General features: G+C 38.1%; 1 pseudogene; it reads left to right on the top strand.

Annotated features, from left to right (window-relative positions):
* The first annotated feature begins 8,623 nt into the window (after positions 1-8,623).
* LOC102392973 lies at positions 8,624-16,919 on the top strand (annotated as a pseudogene).
* The last annotated feature ends 1,108 nt before the right edge of the window (positions 16,920-18,027 follow it).

Genomic DNA, 18,027 nt, shown 5'->3' on the forward strand with positions numbered 1-18,027 from the left:
CTGTGGTGTTGGAGAAGACTCTTGAGAGTCCCTTGGACTGCAAGGAGATCCAACCAGTCCATTCTGAAGGAGATCAGCCCTGGGATTACTTTGGAAGAAATGATGCTAAAGCTGAAATTCCAGTACTTTGGCCACCTCATGTGAAGAGTTGACTCATTGGAAAAGACTCTGATGCTGGGAGGGATTGGGGGCAAGGGGATAAGGGGAGGACAGAGGGTGAGAAGGCTGGATGGCATGACTGACTCAATGGACGTGAGTCTGAGTGAACTCTGGGAGCTGGTGATGGACAGGGAGGCCTGGCGTGCTGCGATTCATGGGGTTGCAAAGAGTCAGACACTACTGAGCGGCTGATCTAATCTGATCTGATCTGTGCTCTGATTAGTCACTCAGTCGTGTCTGACTCTTTGTTACCCCATGGACTATAGCCCACCAGGCTCCTCTGTCCATGGGGATTCTCTAGGCAAGAACACTGGAGTGGGCTGCATCCCTCCTCCGGAGGATCTTCCCAACCCAGGGATCAAGCTGAGGTCTCCCTCATTATAGGCAGATTCTTTACCATCTGAACCATCAGGGAAGCCTTTAGGTTCAGCATTGATGTCAAAAGACAACATATGCAATTTCCATCCTCTTTAAGGGAGAGCTGGTGATCAAGACTTAGTTCCTTCCAAAGAAAAAACGTATGAAAGGGGAAAAGAAAAATAGTCACTTTATAGAGGGTAAACTTGGCAGACACTACCTTAACCAAGTGATCAAGACTAACATCCTTGGGAACAAAGTACATTAATATCATATACCTACTGACATGAGGTCAGAAGAAGGAAACTTTTTTCTTTGTGGTATCCTTCTTGAAAATTCATCAGCACAGTCTAAGAATGAGAAAACATCAGAAAAAAAGTCAAATTGAGAGACATACAAATATGACCAGTGTTCTTGAAAAGTATCAAAGTTATAAAAATAAATATTGAGAAAATGTCACAGATTAGAAGAGACAAAATAGACAATAACTAAAAGAATATTTATTTTGTTGTTGTTATTGTTAGACCATGAAACCACAGGGAGAAAAATACTTAGGAGTGAAATCCAATAAAATTTTTAATTTAGTTGCCAATGTTGTGCCAATTTAAGTCTCATAGTTTTAATAAAATATTATGGTCATATATTAGTAGAGAGGGAAGCTAGGTAAAATGTAAACAGGTACTAAAATCTGCATAAATTAAAAATCGCTTAACTGCAATTTTGATAAGTTCTAATTTAAGTAAAGAGAAAGCTGCTCTTGAGAATACATATGAACATTATCTAGAGTAGAGGTGAGCAAAATATACTCTGCTAGTCAATTTCTGTCCTGGCCAATTTTAGGATGGTCTGAAAGCTAAGAACATTTTTAATATTTAAAAGAATTGCAAGCAATGTAAAACAGCAAAAAATATGTGACAAAAGTCTTACATGGTCTGCCAAACTAAAATATTTATTATTGGCCTTTTACAGCAAAATGTTGCTGTCCTGTTGATAGAATCCAGACAGAACAATTGGAAGGAGAAACTTTTAAACCAAAAACTGCGAAGCAGGAAGGAATCAACCTAAGGAAGAAGAATATGAACAGGATGAAAGAGTAAAGTACTAAAATGCAAGGATGTTTCATGTCAAAGAAAGGCAAATGTGAACGCAGATGAGATGATAGTCTTTTTGAAAACTAGGAGTGGAAATAATAGTCATGTGACTAGAATGCTTGATGGGCAGAAGACGAATGGGCACTGGTGAGTTAAACGAAGACTAGAGCTTCAACACCCAGTGTGCCGTGTGAGTGTATTTAGAATTTATTTAAAGTGACTGGGTAGCTATAAGCTGGTGAGTGACATGACCTGCTGTGTGTTTCTAAAACAGGTCATTCTGGCTTAACTGTGGAAAAGAGAGTCTAAGAGGAATAAGACTGGAGACCAACAGACCATTTAGGCATTTGCAGTGCCAGTGAAAAAATGATGCGTGCTATATCAGTAAATAAAGGATGTTACAGTCATCAAGTCATCACATTACAACCCCCTCAGTGATGTGCCCTGAGAGAACCCAGGACAGAAATAGGATGCCTGCCATCAAGTAGTCAACCTCTGCAGCAACTCCCAGTGGTGTATCCTGAAAAGACTCAAGATGTGAAAACACAGGATAGTGGCCCCAGATAGCTAAGGTCATATCAAAATAATGATTTCAGTGAGCCCAGACTTTTGCATCTTCCTATACATATAAAAGTGCTAAATTCCTTAACTTGAGATATTATTTAAATATCTTAACTTGAGATATTATTTAAATATTGAGATATATTCTTTAAATAACAGTAATCTTTTGATGCTCTGACTTACTAGTCTTTGTTGCAAAAATCCCTTTGTGTCCTGGCTTCTCCCTTAGCTTTTCTGAGCAGTCTCTCAAGGGTGAGAGATTGCATCCTGGGCTTAAGTCCTCAGTTTTGTGTACCAAATAAAGCATAATTCTCAGCTTTTAAATTGTGCATTTTTTTTTTCAGTTGAAATTAGTATTCCATTAACAAATCATGTTGGCTATTCTGAAATAATGAGCATAAGGTAAAGAGAATTGAAGAAATTTGAGTTTGATTTATGAAGTAGAATTGTGAATATCGGGTGTAGAGAGAGCAAGAGAAAGATTACAAAAATTACAGCACTTGCTGGTGAGACTCACTGTAACGGGGAAAGGTAAATTCTGACTCCATATTGAATATGCTTCTGTGATGTTAACTCTTTTTTTTCCACCTTCGTTATATTAGGCATACATAATGGCCTGTCTCAGGGAACCCTGCCCCGCTCTGCCTGACCCTTAAATTAAAGTGCCTTTGTTTAGCTCACAAGGAGGTATTTCATTTCCAACCACCTGTAAAATATCTGTAAGGAAATTAAAATAACACAGCTACCACCACCCCCACCCTATATGTGCCATTCTAGGAGATATCTGCAAGAATAAAATGGTCTTTTATGCTATTACCTCACCTCCCCCATCTCTGATCCACAAAAGAACCTGATATCCAGGCCTCAGTAAGACAGTCTTTTTGAGACATTAGTCTGCCATCTTCTCAGTCATCTGGCTTTCAAAATAAAGTCTTGTTTCTTGCTTCAACATCTTGTCTCTCAGATTTATTGGCCAGCCTATGGTGCAGTGAGCAGAGTGAGGTTGGACTTGGTAACAAGAGAAATATCACAGAAATTACAGCAAATTTTCTTGAGACCCACCAATATTGTGAACAGATATGGATAAGTAGGTTTTGGAGGAAGAAGTCTGACATGACTCTGGAGCATCCAGTACTGATAACACTCTGCATCCCAAGGTTTAAATTTTTAGTTATATGGATATTAAAGCTTCAATTGTAAAGCTAGCTAATTGTAACCAAAATTATCAATTTATAAAACCTAAGGATGTTTTGCAATATGTGAACTGTAAACTTCCAGATATTCAAGCTCATTTTAGAAAAGGCAGAGGAACCAGAAATCAAATTGCCAACATCTGCTGGATCATCGAAAAAGCAAGAGAGTTCCAGAAAAACATCTATTTCTTCTTTCTTGACTATGCCAAAGCCTTTGACTGTGTGGATCACAATAAACGGTGGAAAATTCTGAAAGAGATGGGAATACCAGACCACCTGACCTGCCTCTTGAGAAACCTATATGCAGGTCAGGAAGCAACAGTTAGAACTGGACATGGAACAACAGACTGGTTCCTAATAGGAAAAGGAGTACATCAAGGCTTGTATATTGTCACTCTGCTTATTTAACTTACATGCAGAGTACATCATGAGAAATGCTGGGCTAGAAGAAGCACAAGCTGGAATCAAGACTGCCGGGAGAAATATCAATAACCTCAGATATGCAGATGACACCACCCTTATGGCAGAAAGTAAAGAGGAACTAAAAAGCCTCTTGATGAAAGTGAAAGAGGACAGTGAAAAAGTTGTCTTAAAGCTCAACATTCAGAAAGAATGTTGAAGATCATGGCATCTGGTCCCATCACTTCATGTGAAATAGATGGGGAAACAATGGAAACAGTGGCAGACTTTATTTTTTTGGTCTCCAAAATCACTGCAGATGGTGACTGCAGCTATGAAATTAAAAGACGCTTACTCCTTGGAAGGAAAGTTATGACCAACTTAGATAGCATATTCAAAAGCAGAGACATTACTTTGCCAACAAAGGTCCGTCTAGTCAAGGCTATGGTTTTTCCATTGGTCATGTATGGATGTGAGAGTTGGATTGTGAAGAAAGCTGAGTGCCAAAGAATTAATGCCTTTGAACTCTGGTGTTGGAGAAGACTCCTGAGAGTCCCTTGGACTGCAAGGAAATCCAACCAGTCCATTCTAAAGGAGATCAGCCCTGGGTGTTCTTTGGAAGGAATGATGCTAAAGCTGAAACTCCAGTACTTTGGCCACCTCATGCGAAGAGTTGCCTCATTGAAAAAGACTCTAATGCTGGGAGGGATTGGGGGCAGGAGGAAAAGGGGACAACAGAGAATGAGATGGCTGGATGGCATCACCGACTCGATGGACGTGAGTTTGAGTGAACTCCGGGAGTTGGTGATGGACAGGGAGGCCTGGTATGCTGTGATTCATGGGGTTGCAAAGAGTCGGACACGACTGAGTGACTGAACTGAACTGACTGAACTGAACTGACTGAACTGAAGGATGTCTTGTAACTTTAAAGAATACCTACTGCTAAGTCACTTCAGTCATGTCAGACTCTGTGCAATCCCATAGACAGCAGCCCACTAGGCTCCTCTGTCCCTGGGATTCTCCAGGCAAGAACACTGTAGTGAGTTGCCATTTCCTTCTCCAATGCTGAAGTGAAAGTGAAGTCACTCAGTCGTGTCCAACTCTTAGCGACCCCATGAACTACAGCCTACCAGGCTCCTCCATCCATGGGATTTTCCAGGCAAGAGTACTGGATGGAGTGCCATTGCCTTATCCAAAAGAATACTAATTCAGGCTAATTATAGCCTGAATGTATTCTATAGACTTTTCTGCAAGAATGTCATCATCTTGTTCTGAAATAACTCCTCAAGTAAACAATGCTCCCTGAAGACATTGACCTGAAAATGAAAGTGCGACATGGTTGAAAATCTAATAAGCAAAGATTTCTAATTGTTCTATTGTTGTAAAACTCTGCAGCAGGAAAGAATTATTGAGAGTAGGCTTCCTGCTGGCTCTCCCTCTATGCTAACCCTGAAATCTGACTCCTTCAAGTAAGTAGTGGCAGCTGCTGTAGGAGGCACACTACTGGGTTTAAGGTTTTGGTTTTCCCTGCTTCAAAGTGATATTTTAGATATAGGTAATGACTACTTCCCAGGGTAGCTATTCCATGGTCTTCATTGGTTACTCTGGGTAACTGTTCCCTCCAAGCTGAAACTACCAGTCAAGAATTTATTGGAAAGTGTAAAAGAACTGTCAGTAAAGTTTAACTTCACACTTTTTTTAGTTATGCTGTTCATATATTCTTTAGTGAAATGCGTTATACACAAGAAAACTCAAGATATATATTGCATTGTAAGAAGTGTTAAAAAGTATTAGTTCAAAAGAGTTTCCTACAACTCCAACTAGACTATTAATAAACATATGTAGTTTTTTAAAATTACTTTTGTTTTAGACTACTTTTCTAAACTATTGAGTGAAAAGCATGGTTTATTTAACTCAACTACTCAACTATGAAAAGCTTCACTCTTTGACATTAAAAATAATAAACACATTGCTAACACTCACTTGGTGACTTTTATCCAGAACATCAAAGTCTAATGATATAAAGACTCAATAGATAGGAAAAGAAAAAAAACAATGAGCCTTTCAACCTCAAACTTTAAAAAGGAAAGCTCCATTGTGTCTGTACTAGTTTGAGAACCAATGCAATATTGTAGAGTGGTTAACCTCCAATTAAAATAAATAAATTTATATTAAAAAGTATAAAAAATAAAAAGGAAAGCTACCATTAAAATATTTTTGATGGAAATTCATGCATATGAAATACTGTTTTTAAAATGTCTTTTACTAGAGATAAATAGAAATGTTTAATGTGAAATGTTAAATAATTTGCCTTGATAATTCGATTTATAAAGACTGCTCTGCAGTTGTCCTGGACTTTCACACTTCAAAACAGATTATATGTGTGTGTGTTCATGTCATTATCATCAATAACAACAATGATAAGATAATGGTTTGTCCAAATGCCTAGGGAATCTAGGTAGGCAAAAGACTGGATTATCTGGGAAGTCAAAAATGATTATAAAACATCAAGTTTTATTATAGAAAATCTTCATATAATAATGCCTAATGCCATGGGATCAGATTAATGGCTCCACTGCAGTGAAATTCCTTACTGAACTAAGATCCTGCTAGTTTGTGGTGCCATCATTCTGAACACTAATTAATATTAACACACAGCTGGATATGTACCTAGTAGAGTTCTATGGTATTATTCTTAGTAAGTCAAGAATCTCTCAGACCAAATCCCCCAATTTGGATTAGTTTCAAATCATTAATGATATTTATCAAACACATTGTTGCTACTGTTGGTTAGTTGCTAAGTATTATCTAACTCTTTGTGACCCCATGGGCTGTAGCCTGCCAGGATCCTCTGTCCATGGGATTTCCCAGCCAAGAATACTGGAGCGAGTAGCCATTTCCTTCTCCAGGGGATCTTCCCAACCCAGGTATCAAACTTGCAGCTCCTGCACTGCACATGGATTATTTATCATTGAACCATGAGGGAAGCCTTATCAAACATGTAGAATTTTCTAAAAGTTCCACCACTGAGAGAATAAAAAGTAGTTTGAAGAATTTCATGGATCCAGATAATTTCTAATAATATTGTTTTGTTTAAACAAAAATTTCTGATATATTTAATCACTTGAAACCATAAGAGGAAAATAAATTATCAAAAAGAATGATGTATTTTATGACATAGGTATAACTGGACTGTTTTGGAGTATTGGTTATAAAGGAAAGAAATGCTAAGCATAGCTTGAGAGTTCTCATAAACTTCTCTGGAAAAAGACTTTTTATGTATAAAGTATAACCTTGATCTGATGACCAGAAACTTTAGACAAGAATATAATTCAAAATGAATTGACACCTCAAAATTAAAATCTAGTCACATAACCATTAATAACATAAAAGAGAAAATTAAATGATAATTAACTAAAATGTGTCATGTGTACTTAGTCACTCAGTCGTGTCCGACTCTTTATGACCCCATGGACTGTAGCCCATCAAGTTCCTCTCTCCATGGGGATTCTCCGGGCAAGAATACTGGAGTGGGTTTCCATGCTCTTCTCAAAATGCATCATAAGCAAGCCTGAAGATCTTTTGCAAGATGTTATATGTCCTTCCTTCTTCCTTTCCATACATCCTTCCTTCTTTTCTCCCTTTTTTTTAAAAATAATTTTTTGTTTAATTGTAAGAGATTAGAAGAGGCACATATAATCAAGGCAGAATACAAGAGTGTGACAAAAATTTAGAAAAAGCATATCAGGAAGATCTGAGCTCAAAATGAGCTGTGACTTGTGAACATGTTTAATATAAGATAAGTGAGACTTCAGGGAATGTTTGCAGAGAAAGGCAAATGAGCAAGAGAGGTCAAACTGTTTGAAGCAGGTGCTATTATTTCAAAGAAGTAAAAAAAAGAGTCTCCTTTACTATAATTTTTCTTCTATTTCCATCATTAAGTAGAAGCTCTTCAAACTTAAAAGTGGGGTAAATGTAGAAAAGAAAGAATTGACCCTTAAATCTGGCATTCCACAGTTTAATGCCTATAGACACCAGAGAGATAACAAATTAGAAAGACATGCAGAGCGTTAAAAAATGAGAATAATATGGTACCATAAAGAACTGAAAAGCTCATCTTTATCTAAAAGGAGTCATGCTCCATTGTAAAAAATAAAAATATATTCTATTTGGAAAATGCTTCCCAACAATTCTTCCTTTTCTGCTGTCCTTTATATCAAATATCTTAGAAATTCTTTTCTGGACTTCCAATTCTAGTATTCCTGCTGGGGAAATCCCATGGACAGAGGAGCCTGGTGGGCATAGTTCCTGGGGTCACAAAGAGTCAGATATAACTGAGCACACACCCATATGTGCCCTAGAATAGATCTGTAATTTGCATTTATCTTCTCTGTGTAGCCATTGATACCTCTTGATAAATATTAATTTGGAAAAACACATGAAAAGTGATGCTTAATTAAGCAAATGATATGAAGTAATAGAATAAAGATGTTGGAAAAAGAGACAAATGTTTATTTGTCTGACATTGAGACCACTGTGGGAAGAATGAACAGTTCAATAAACGCTGCGGGAGTAATCATACAAAAGGATTGAACTCTTACCTCACACCACTTAGACAGTTCAATTATGGGTGAATTAAATATTAGCTAAGACAAGGAACCATGAAACTTTCAGAATAAAACATGCAATGATATATTGAAAGCTTCTGGAAAGAAAAGGATTCCTTGACACAAAGTAAATTATCTCCCTTTCCTCCCCAGCCTGGTTTAGTCCATGCCCCTCCCCACTGGCTCCCTGAGTCCCAGGTGGGTCTGGATTTGAGTAGCTGGGTGCTGATGGCTAGACAGATAGATGCAGGCAAGGATGGATGGAGGTATACACTGAGGGCCAAGGGCATCCACTGTCAAGGGCACTGCTTAAGGTCCACCCCACCAGATGGAGGGATACACAGAGGGCCAAGTGCATCCACTTTAAAGGGCATTGCTCAAGGTCCACCCTGGTGGGCTGAGGCCAAGCTCAGTATTTGCAATTGACTGCTACCTTAAAATACAGGTCCTAAAAATGCCAGATTGTTTGGATTTAGAAGATGATCTATATAAATGATAAAAATTAAGAAAAACATTTTTTTCTGTATTGTCCACCTGGAATATGGTGGACATATGCTTCTGGCAGCTTAGGCAGTAAAGAATCTGCCTGGAATGCAGGAGATCTGGGTTCACTTGCTAGATTGGGAAGATCCCCTGGAGAAGGGAATGGCAAACCACTCCAGTATTATCGCTGGGAGAATATCATGGACAGAGTATGGGATTGCAAAAAGTCAGACACAGCTGAGTAACTAACACACACACATGCTTCTGGAATAATATTCACCATGGTTTTGGACAACCTTCCAAATTTAGAAGACATACTATAAATAAGGCTGAGTATGGAAAAATCGATGCTTTTGAACAGTGGTGCTGGAGAAAACTCTTCAAAGTCCCTCGGACAGCAAGGATATCAAACCAGACCATCTTAAAGGAAATCAACCCTGAATATTCATTGGAAGGACTCATGCTGAAGCTGAAGCTTCAATATTTGGCACCCAATGTGAAAGACTGACTGACTGGAAAAGACCCTGGTGTTGGGGAAGACTGAATGCAGGAGGAGAAGATGACGACAGAGGGTGAGATGGTTGAATGGCATCATTGACTCAATGGACATGAATTTAAGCAAACTCTAGAAGACAGTGAAGGACAGGGGAGCCTGGCATGCCATGGTCCATGGGGTCACAAAGGGTAGGACACCACTTAGCCACTGAATAACAGTAACAACATATTTCCTTTTGCTCATTAACAGTGGACGACTCAGAGGTGAATTTTTTGGCCTTCAAAGGAAACAGAGATGATAAAGACTTCAAATGGAACTTGGATACAATATTGGAGAATACACTCAATTTATTACACATGGAATCCAGCAAGCTAAAGGTATGGAAAGGTAGAGCCATGGAGCATCCTACATGTGGCATTCAACATCTTCTGGGAAGCAGCGGAGAGGCTATGGATCCTGATTCAGAGCAACAACCAGTGTCTTCAGGATCTGGGAATTCCCTTCATTCAGATGGAAGGGAAACCTGGCTTTGTCTCAGAACCAAAGCCATGATGTGAGAAATAAAGGATCCATGGGAGTGGAAATTAAATTACGATGAAGATGGGATTTCCCATGAAAGGTGCTCCATGATAATAAGGATGACCAACACTGCAACTATTATGCTACCCCAGGGTGGAAACGTGTCATATTCCACGATGGCATCAGGCCCCAATTCAAAATGCAGCCCAGGACTCCTCGTCGTGCTTCTAGTCAGACACAACTGATCCACTCTTCTCTGAGCTCCATATACAGCAGTGAAGTCATTGCTCAGGATCTTTAGTTCCTCTGCACCACCCAATACGGCCTGTCCCAATGAAGAGAAAAATAAACCCAGCTAATTTTTCCCCAGCGGCAGCAGCAGCAATAGATGCAGCAAGAACCCTACAGCAACATCAGCAGCAACAGCCACAGGGGATTCAACTCCAGTTTACTGCCCCAAATCAAGTTTCTCTTCCTCTAGGCTGGAACAAGCTGCCTTCTGGAGTCATTCAGCTTCCTCCAGCCTAGAGTTCTCTGGCACAATGACTGCAAATCAAGGGTAGGAAATGCTCCCCTGCCTGGCCCAATGCGACAGCAAATCCAGGCAAGATCATCCTTAACTACCATACAGACAACTGCCCGCTCTCCTCCTCCATATACCTTTGGCAGCAGCAAGCTTCAGGAACCCAGAGAAACTTTCCTCAGATGAACAACCCAGGCCATTTAACAGCTCCTCAGATGAACTTGCAAGGAGGGCCTTTTAAGGTCCCAACCCCCCTGTACAGCCTCACCTCAACAACAAGTCTGCATCCTCTGCTCCCCCTTCCAATAGGGATATGAGTTGTAACCTCTCCAACAGTTAACCAAACTCAGCAGCATATGGGAACAAAGACACCTCAAAATAATCCACTTAGCCAAGGGTTTCAGCAGTCCATCATCTTTCCAGGTCAGAATCCCATGGTTCAACAAGGAAAGGTATTAAATAAATGCCTTCATCCTAGAAAAAAATTGAATAAATAATCATGCAAGTATTAACAGAGTTCCAAAGAACAGCAAGGAGTGATAAGTAAGCCTTCCTCAGTGATCAATTCAAAGAAATAGAGGAAAACAATAGAATGGGAAAGACTCAAGATCTCTTCAAGTTAATTAGAGATACTAAGGGACCATTTCATGGGCACAATTAAGGACAGAAATGGTATGGACCTAACAGAAGCAGAAGATATTAAGAAGAGGTGGCAAGAATGCACAGAAAAACTATACAAAAAAGATCTTCATGACCCAGATAACCATGATGGTGTGATCACTCACCTAGAGCCAGACATCCTGGAATGTAAAGTCAAGTAGTCCTTAGGAAGCCTTACTACAAACAAAGCTAGTGGAGGTGATGGAACTCCAGTTGAGCTATTCCAAATCCTTAAAGATGATGCTGGGAAAGTGCTGCACTCAATATGCCAACAAATTTGGAAAACTCAGCAGTGGCCACAGGACTGGAAAAGGTCAGTTTTCATTCCAATCCCAAAGATGGGCAATGCTAAAGAATATTCAAACTACCACAAAATTACACTCATCTCAAATGCTAGCAAAGTAATGCTCAAAATTCTTGAAATCAGGCTTCAACAGTATATGAACAGTGAACTAACTTCCAGATGTTCAAGCTGGATTTAGAAAAGGGAGAGGAACCAGAGATCAAATTGCCAACATCTGTTGGATCATCAAAAAAGCAAGAGAGTTCCAGAAAAACATCTATTTCTGCTTTATTGACTATGCCAAAGCCTTTCATTGTGTGGATCACAACAAACTGTGGAAAATTCTTAAAGAGATGGAAATACACGACCACCTGTCCTGCCTCCTGAGAAATTTGTGTGCAGGTCAAGAAGCAACAGTTAGAACTGGACATGGAACAACAGACTGGTTTCAAATTGGGAAAGGAGTACATCAAGGCTCTATATTGTCACACTGCTTATTTAACTTATATGCAGAGTACATCATGCGAAATGCCGGACTGGATGAAGCACAAACTGGAATCTAGAATGCCAGGAAAAATATCAGTAGCCTCAGATACCACCGCTATGGGAGAAACTGAAGGAACTGAGGAGCCTCTTGATGAAAGTGAAAGAGGAGAGTGAAAAAACTGTCTTAAAACTCAGTATTCTGAAAACTAAGATCATGGCATCCAGTCCCATCACTTAATGGCAAATAGATGTGGAAACACTGGAAACAGTGAGAGACTTTATTTTCTTGGGATCCAAATCACTGCAGATGGTGACTTTGGCCATGAAATTAAAAGATGCTTGCTCCTTGGAAGAAAATCTATGACCAACTTAGACAGCATATTAAAAAGCAGAGACATTGCCAACTAAAGTCCATCTTGTCAGAGCTATGGTTTCTTCCAGTAGTCATGTATGGATGTAAGAGTTGGACTATAAAGAAAGTTGAGTGCTGAAGAATTGATGCCTTTGAACTGTGGTGTTGGAGAAGACACTTGAGAGTCCCTTGGACTACAAGGGGATCCAACCAGTCCATCCTAAAGGAAATCGTCCTGAATATTCATTGGAAGGACTGATGCTAAAGCTGAAACTACAATATTTGGCCACCTATTGTGAAGAACTGACTCATTGGAAAAGACCCTGATGCTGGGAAAGATTGAAGGCAGGAGGAGAAGGGGACTGCAGAGGGCAAGATGGCTGGATAGCATCTTTGACTTGATGGACTTGACTTTGAGAACGCTCCAGGCGTTGGTGATGGACAGGGAAGTCTGGCATGCCACAGTCCATGTGGTCACAAAGAGTCAGACATGACTGAGTGACTGAACTAATACAGTTATGTAAAGTTTAAAAATAAAATAAAATTAAAAAAAAAAAAAAAGAATATGCCTGCATTTCAGGAGACCCAGGTTCAATCCCTGGGTCAGGGAAGATCCCCTGGAGAAGGGAGTGGCTTCCTATTCCAGTATTCTTTCATGGAGAATTCCATAGACAGAGGAGCCTGGCAGGCTACAGTTCTTGGGGTCACAAAGAGTCAGAAACAACTGAGCGACTAACACTTTCACATTTCATAATATGCACATAGTGAAAAAAAGATAAATTAAAATTTTCCACCTTTTATCATAATCTGTTTAGTTCCCGTCTTTATATTGAAATTACATTCAAGGTTCAAATGTTCTTTAAATATGTAAATCAAAATCTAATATGAGTCCTCATCTTAACTTTCTTGGTAGTTTTGCACACGATTGCTGACTCCCTTCCTGTTTGTTATATCAAAACAGCATTTAAGTTTGAAACACTATATTTCATGAAAAAGGATGTACAAATGTGTGATATTTTTTCAATATGAATTTTCTTCCTTTCCATCTTCTTTTTTTTTTTTTTCTGCTAGAATTCCAGGTATAAGTGTATTAGACAACTTATCACTGAAGTTCTGTTTCTTACCTTCCCTCTTCCCCATGCTGAACTGCTTTTTCTTCTTTAAATTTTCAGAGTTTGTTTTTTTTTCCCCTGTGTCCTCAAGAGCAGTAATCTTCATTTTCATGTCAAAACTAAAATAAGTGTCAAATCTACAGATATAAGTCCATTCTGTGAACTGGCTTCACTTTAGTTTTTGCATTGTTTTTAGATCTAGATGCTACTTTCAATTCAGTTCAGTTCAGTTGCTCAGTCGTGTCCGACTCTTTGCGACCCCATGAATCGCAGCACGCCAGGCCTCCCTGTCCATCACCAACTCCCAGACTTCACCCAGACTCACGTCCATCGAGTCAGTGATGCCATCCAGCCATCTCATTTTCTGTCGTCCCCTTCTCCTCCTGCCCCCAATCCCTCCAAGCATCAGAGTCTTTTCCAATAAGTCAACTCTTTGCATGAGGTGGCCAAAGTACTAGAGTTTCAGCTTTAGCATCATTCCTTCCAAAGAAATCCCAGGGCTGATCTCCTTCAGAATGGACTAATTGGATCTCCTTGCAGTCCAAGAGACTCTCAAGTGTCTTCTCCAACACCACAGTTCAAAAGCATCAATTCTTCAGTGCTCAGCCTTCTTCACAGTCCAACTCTCACATCCATACACGACCACAGGAAAAACCATAGCCTTGACTAGGTTATTCTTAATATTTCCATTTCTTTCTATATTATGTTCATATTTTTATATAAATCCTTAAACACATTTCATAGTTCTTTTTTTGCATGGCTCTTCAAAAGTTACCACTGAATGTCACAGATGTTTAATAGCATCTTTATTCTCAGGTTGACAAAACAATGTATCCATATCACATTCATCAAGCAAATCTGCTTTTTTAAGTTTCAAAATAACAAATGCTATTAAAGATGTACAACAACATGACTGTTGTTTTCAGAGGAAATATAAATTAGTGAGTCCTAAAAATTGGTCAGTTTACAGCTCCTTAGTAGTAGTTATTTCCCTGGTAATTGTTATTTGCTTGTCCCTGGGTAGTTAATCCTAAACACGCATACATTAGAATTTAACCAATGTCTCAAGAGGAACTCTAAGCAGATTTCTAAAGCCCTCATAATTTACCCTGTAAAATCTACCCACTCAACTTTCCTCAGCGCTATTACTTGTTTCCTCAACTCAACAAGACTTCCATACTTGGTGCTTCTCCATGGTCTTGAAAGCAAGATCAATCCAGAAACCAGTGTGATAACAGGACATAAATAATTTGCAGTCTTGTTTAAGGAACCATAGGATATGCTGCCAGTTACATATTGTCTGAAAAAATAATTTTATATATTTCAAAGTTGGTTAGAATAGGAGGAAATTTCAGATACCATTTACTCCATCATGGCTGCTCATTTCTTTTAAAATAAATAGCCTAATATCATTTAAACACCTGTTTAATAAAAAGAATGCAATCCAAAGGACACAGACATTTTAGAATTGACTTAGCATTTAATGCAAGTTATATATCTATCCCCAATTGCATAGAAACCATAAAACTGCAGAAGCCCCCCAAAGGAATTTGTAGGTAATTAGAAAGGATTAAATAATAATAAAGTATGTTTTGTAAACTGTATAATCCTCAAATAAAGTCACATTAAATCATATGTTTGAATATGTTTGTTGACCTAGATTTTCTTAATTAAAGAAAGGTTGCACTGTCTGCTGTTTATGAATCAAATTAATTTGTAAACCTCTTGAGTAAGTGTTTCAGTTGATTTTCATCTAAGTTGGTTTCACATTTCCCAGAATCATAATAAACTCCTGATCTTCATGAGATTCAGCTAAAAGAGTGCCGATACTTTTGAGAAATTCCATATAATTTTAATAATCAATATGAATATTAAGCCTATATTGAATTTAAACAGTTCAAGAATATGTACCTTTTGAATGAAATCTCCAAAATTTGATTTGAAATGCTGGCTTTTGATTCTAATTCTTTGATATTACCTATTTAATCAGATAAGACTTATAGACTAGTGATCTGCAAGAAAGAAGCATAGACTCAAAGCTGGAATCAAGGTACAAATATACTTTACCATCATGATGACAACAATCACAAGTAATGTTTGTTAAGTGCTTAGATATAAATACCAGGGACTCTTCTGAGTTATTCATGCATTTTTAATCCTTGTAATCTACTTTTGGAGTAATCTTTATTTCTTATCTCTTTTTATTGATGAAATAACAGAGACTCAAAAGTAAATGTATTTGCTAAAATACTATTTTCTACTTTGACAAAAAAACTAGGCAAGATCAGAAATTATGCTCCAATAAGCTGATTTCAGATGACATCTTTTGAATAAATTATATTAATTTCTCAATCTGCCATGAATACATGGTGTTCTGTGCCCATAGACTTTTTTTGCTGTTGTTCAGTTGCTAGTCATGCCCAACTCCTACGGACCCCATGGACTGCAGTACACCAGGCTTCTCTGCCCATCAGCATCTCCCAGAGTTTGCTCGAACTCATGTCCTTTGAGTTGGTGATGCCATCCAACCATCTCATCCTCTGTTGCCCACTTCTCCTGCCTTCAGTGTTTCCCAGCATAAGGGTCTTTTCCAATGAGTCAGTCCTTTGCATCAAGTGGGCAAAGTATTGGAGCTTCAGATTCAGCATCAGTCCTTCCAATGAATGTTCAGGACTGACTTTCTTTAGGATTGCCTGGTTTGATCTCTTTGCAGTCCAAGGAAATTTCAAAAGTCTTTATGAGAAAGAAAGGATTAGAGTAAACAGGACATTTAATCTTTTCAAAATAAATGTGCAACTCACCCTTATTTTCTTTCCTTTTTCCCTTGATTTCAAAGATAAAATCTTACTCTTCAGCCTGGACTGTTTTTAGGAATTTGTACCAAGTCTCCAGTGTATGGGGGCTTCCCAGGTGGCTCAGCAGGTAAAGAAACCACCTGTGAAGCAGGAGACACAGGACTGATCCTTTGGTTGGGAAGATCCCATGGAAGATGGCGTGGCAAACCACTCCAGTATTCTTGCTAGGAAAATAACATTTACAGGGGAGTCTGGCAGACTATTGCCCATGGAGTCCCATAGAGTTGGACAGGACTGAGTGACTGAGTGTGCATGCACTCCAGTGTGTGTGGGATTTTTTTCCATCTATTTTAAAGGAAAAAGATTCATTAAAAATTTTTCAACTAAAATGACAATATAGTTATTTGAATATGTATATTTTCCTTATACAGATGACAATTTGGTTAATGTAGATTAAACTATTAACAAATATACTTAACCTTTCCATCTATAAACTTTTTAAATAAAACATGCTCTTCATCTGTAAACATGTTTAAAAGAAACATAGTTTTTATCCTTTGGAAAGAAAACAGTATTGGTAAACTAGATAAGCAAATTTTAACAATGATAGTGCCTATTTAGATGTGTGGGTACATCACAATCAATTAATTGCAGTATTTATTGATAAATATTAGACATCATTTAATATGCTAATGTCAACAATTTTTTTTTTTTTTTTTGGCCAATTAGTAGATGTTCTGTGCAGCAATCAAACCCACAGTTTTTGAAGTCTGGTACTTTAATATTTATTTTTAGTGGATTAATGCTGGCAGAGGTCATCAAGAACGATTGACCCTCAATTGACCTGCAAACTGGACTTGAGTGATCAGAGGGTCTGGAAACTGGCAATGGCTACTACAAGAGCAATTGTGGGCTGGACTGGCCCCTGGCCAAGCTGGATGAGAATTCTGGCCATAACTGCTACTGACTTTCAGGGTCATCCCTAGTATGACTGCCTGCAAAGCCTGGCCACAGTTATTGTGGTAATGATGGTGGGCAGTGCTGGCCACCTGGCTGCTTCTGAAGGGAACTCCTGCTGGCAAGGCCACCCACTGAGTGGGACAGGGCAAGCCCCTAGAAAGAAAGTTAAAAGGATACCTGTGCCAGTTGGAACAGCCCACCAGTTAAGTTGCTCTTTTTTATCTAAATTTTAATATGGAAATTTTAGTAATTAGGACTTTTATTTATGCTAATATAGTTCTTTATGGATAAAAATTTTCCAGAAAACATTGCTATATTTTGCTCTCAAATTTTTTATAGGTTTTGGTGCTATTTTTTAATTCAGTTCATAATGGATTTTAATTTCCCTATTGGTTTTTGCTTTTGTTCAGTTGTTTTTTAGGAGTATGTTATTTAGTTTCCAAACATTCTTGATTTTTCAAAAGGTTTTTTTCCTATTATTTTCTAATTTAATTCCATTGTTATCAGAAAAGATTCTCTTTACAGCTTTCATTCTTTTGAATCTATTGAGGACTTTTTTATGGTTGACAGTGTTGTCTTTTATACCTTACTGATTTTTGGTTTGCTTGTATCAATCCTCAAATGGTAATGTTCAAATAAAACTACAGACTTTTTATATTTCTTTAATTTTTAATTCAATTAAATTTGGCTTCATGTATTTCTAAGTGCTATTGTTAGACACATAAACACTAAGATTGTTATCTTTTTGGTGAATCAATTATATTAGCAATGATAAATACTCCTCTTCATCCTTGGTAATATTTTCTGCTATGAAATTTCATTTGATATATAAACAAGTGTACTATCCTTTTTTTTTTTTTTTCCATTAGTGTTGGCATGGTATATCTTTTCCAGTCTTTTAAATTATCTAACTTTAATACTATATTTAAAGTCATTTTTTCTTTAGTAAATTTCTGATATTGAATTGGAGTGCTTAAGCTATATTGATTTA

This window comes from Bubalus bubalis, chromosome 12 (assembly GCF_019923935.1).
Source record: "Bubalus bubalis isolate 160015118507 breed Murrah chromosome 12, NDDB_SH_1, whole genome shotgun sequence".
NCBI classification, from domain to species: Eukaryota; Metazoa; Chordata; class Mammalia; order Artiodactyla; family Bovidae; genus Bubalus; species Bubalus bubalis.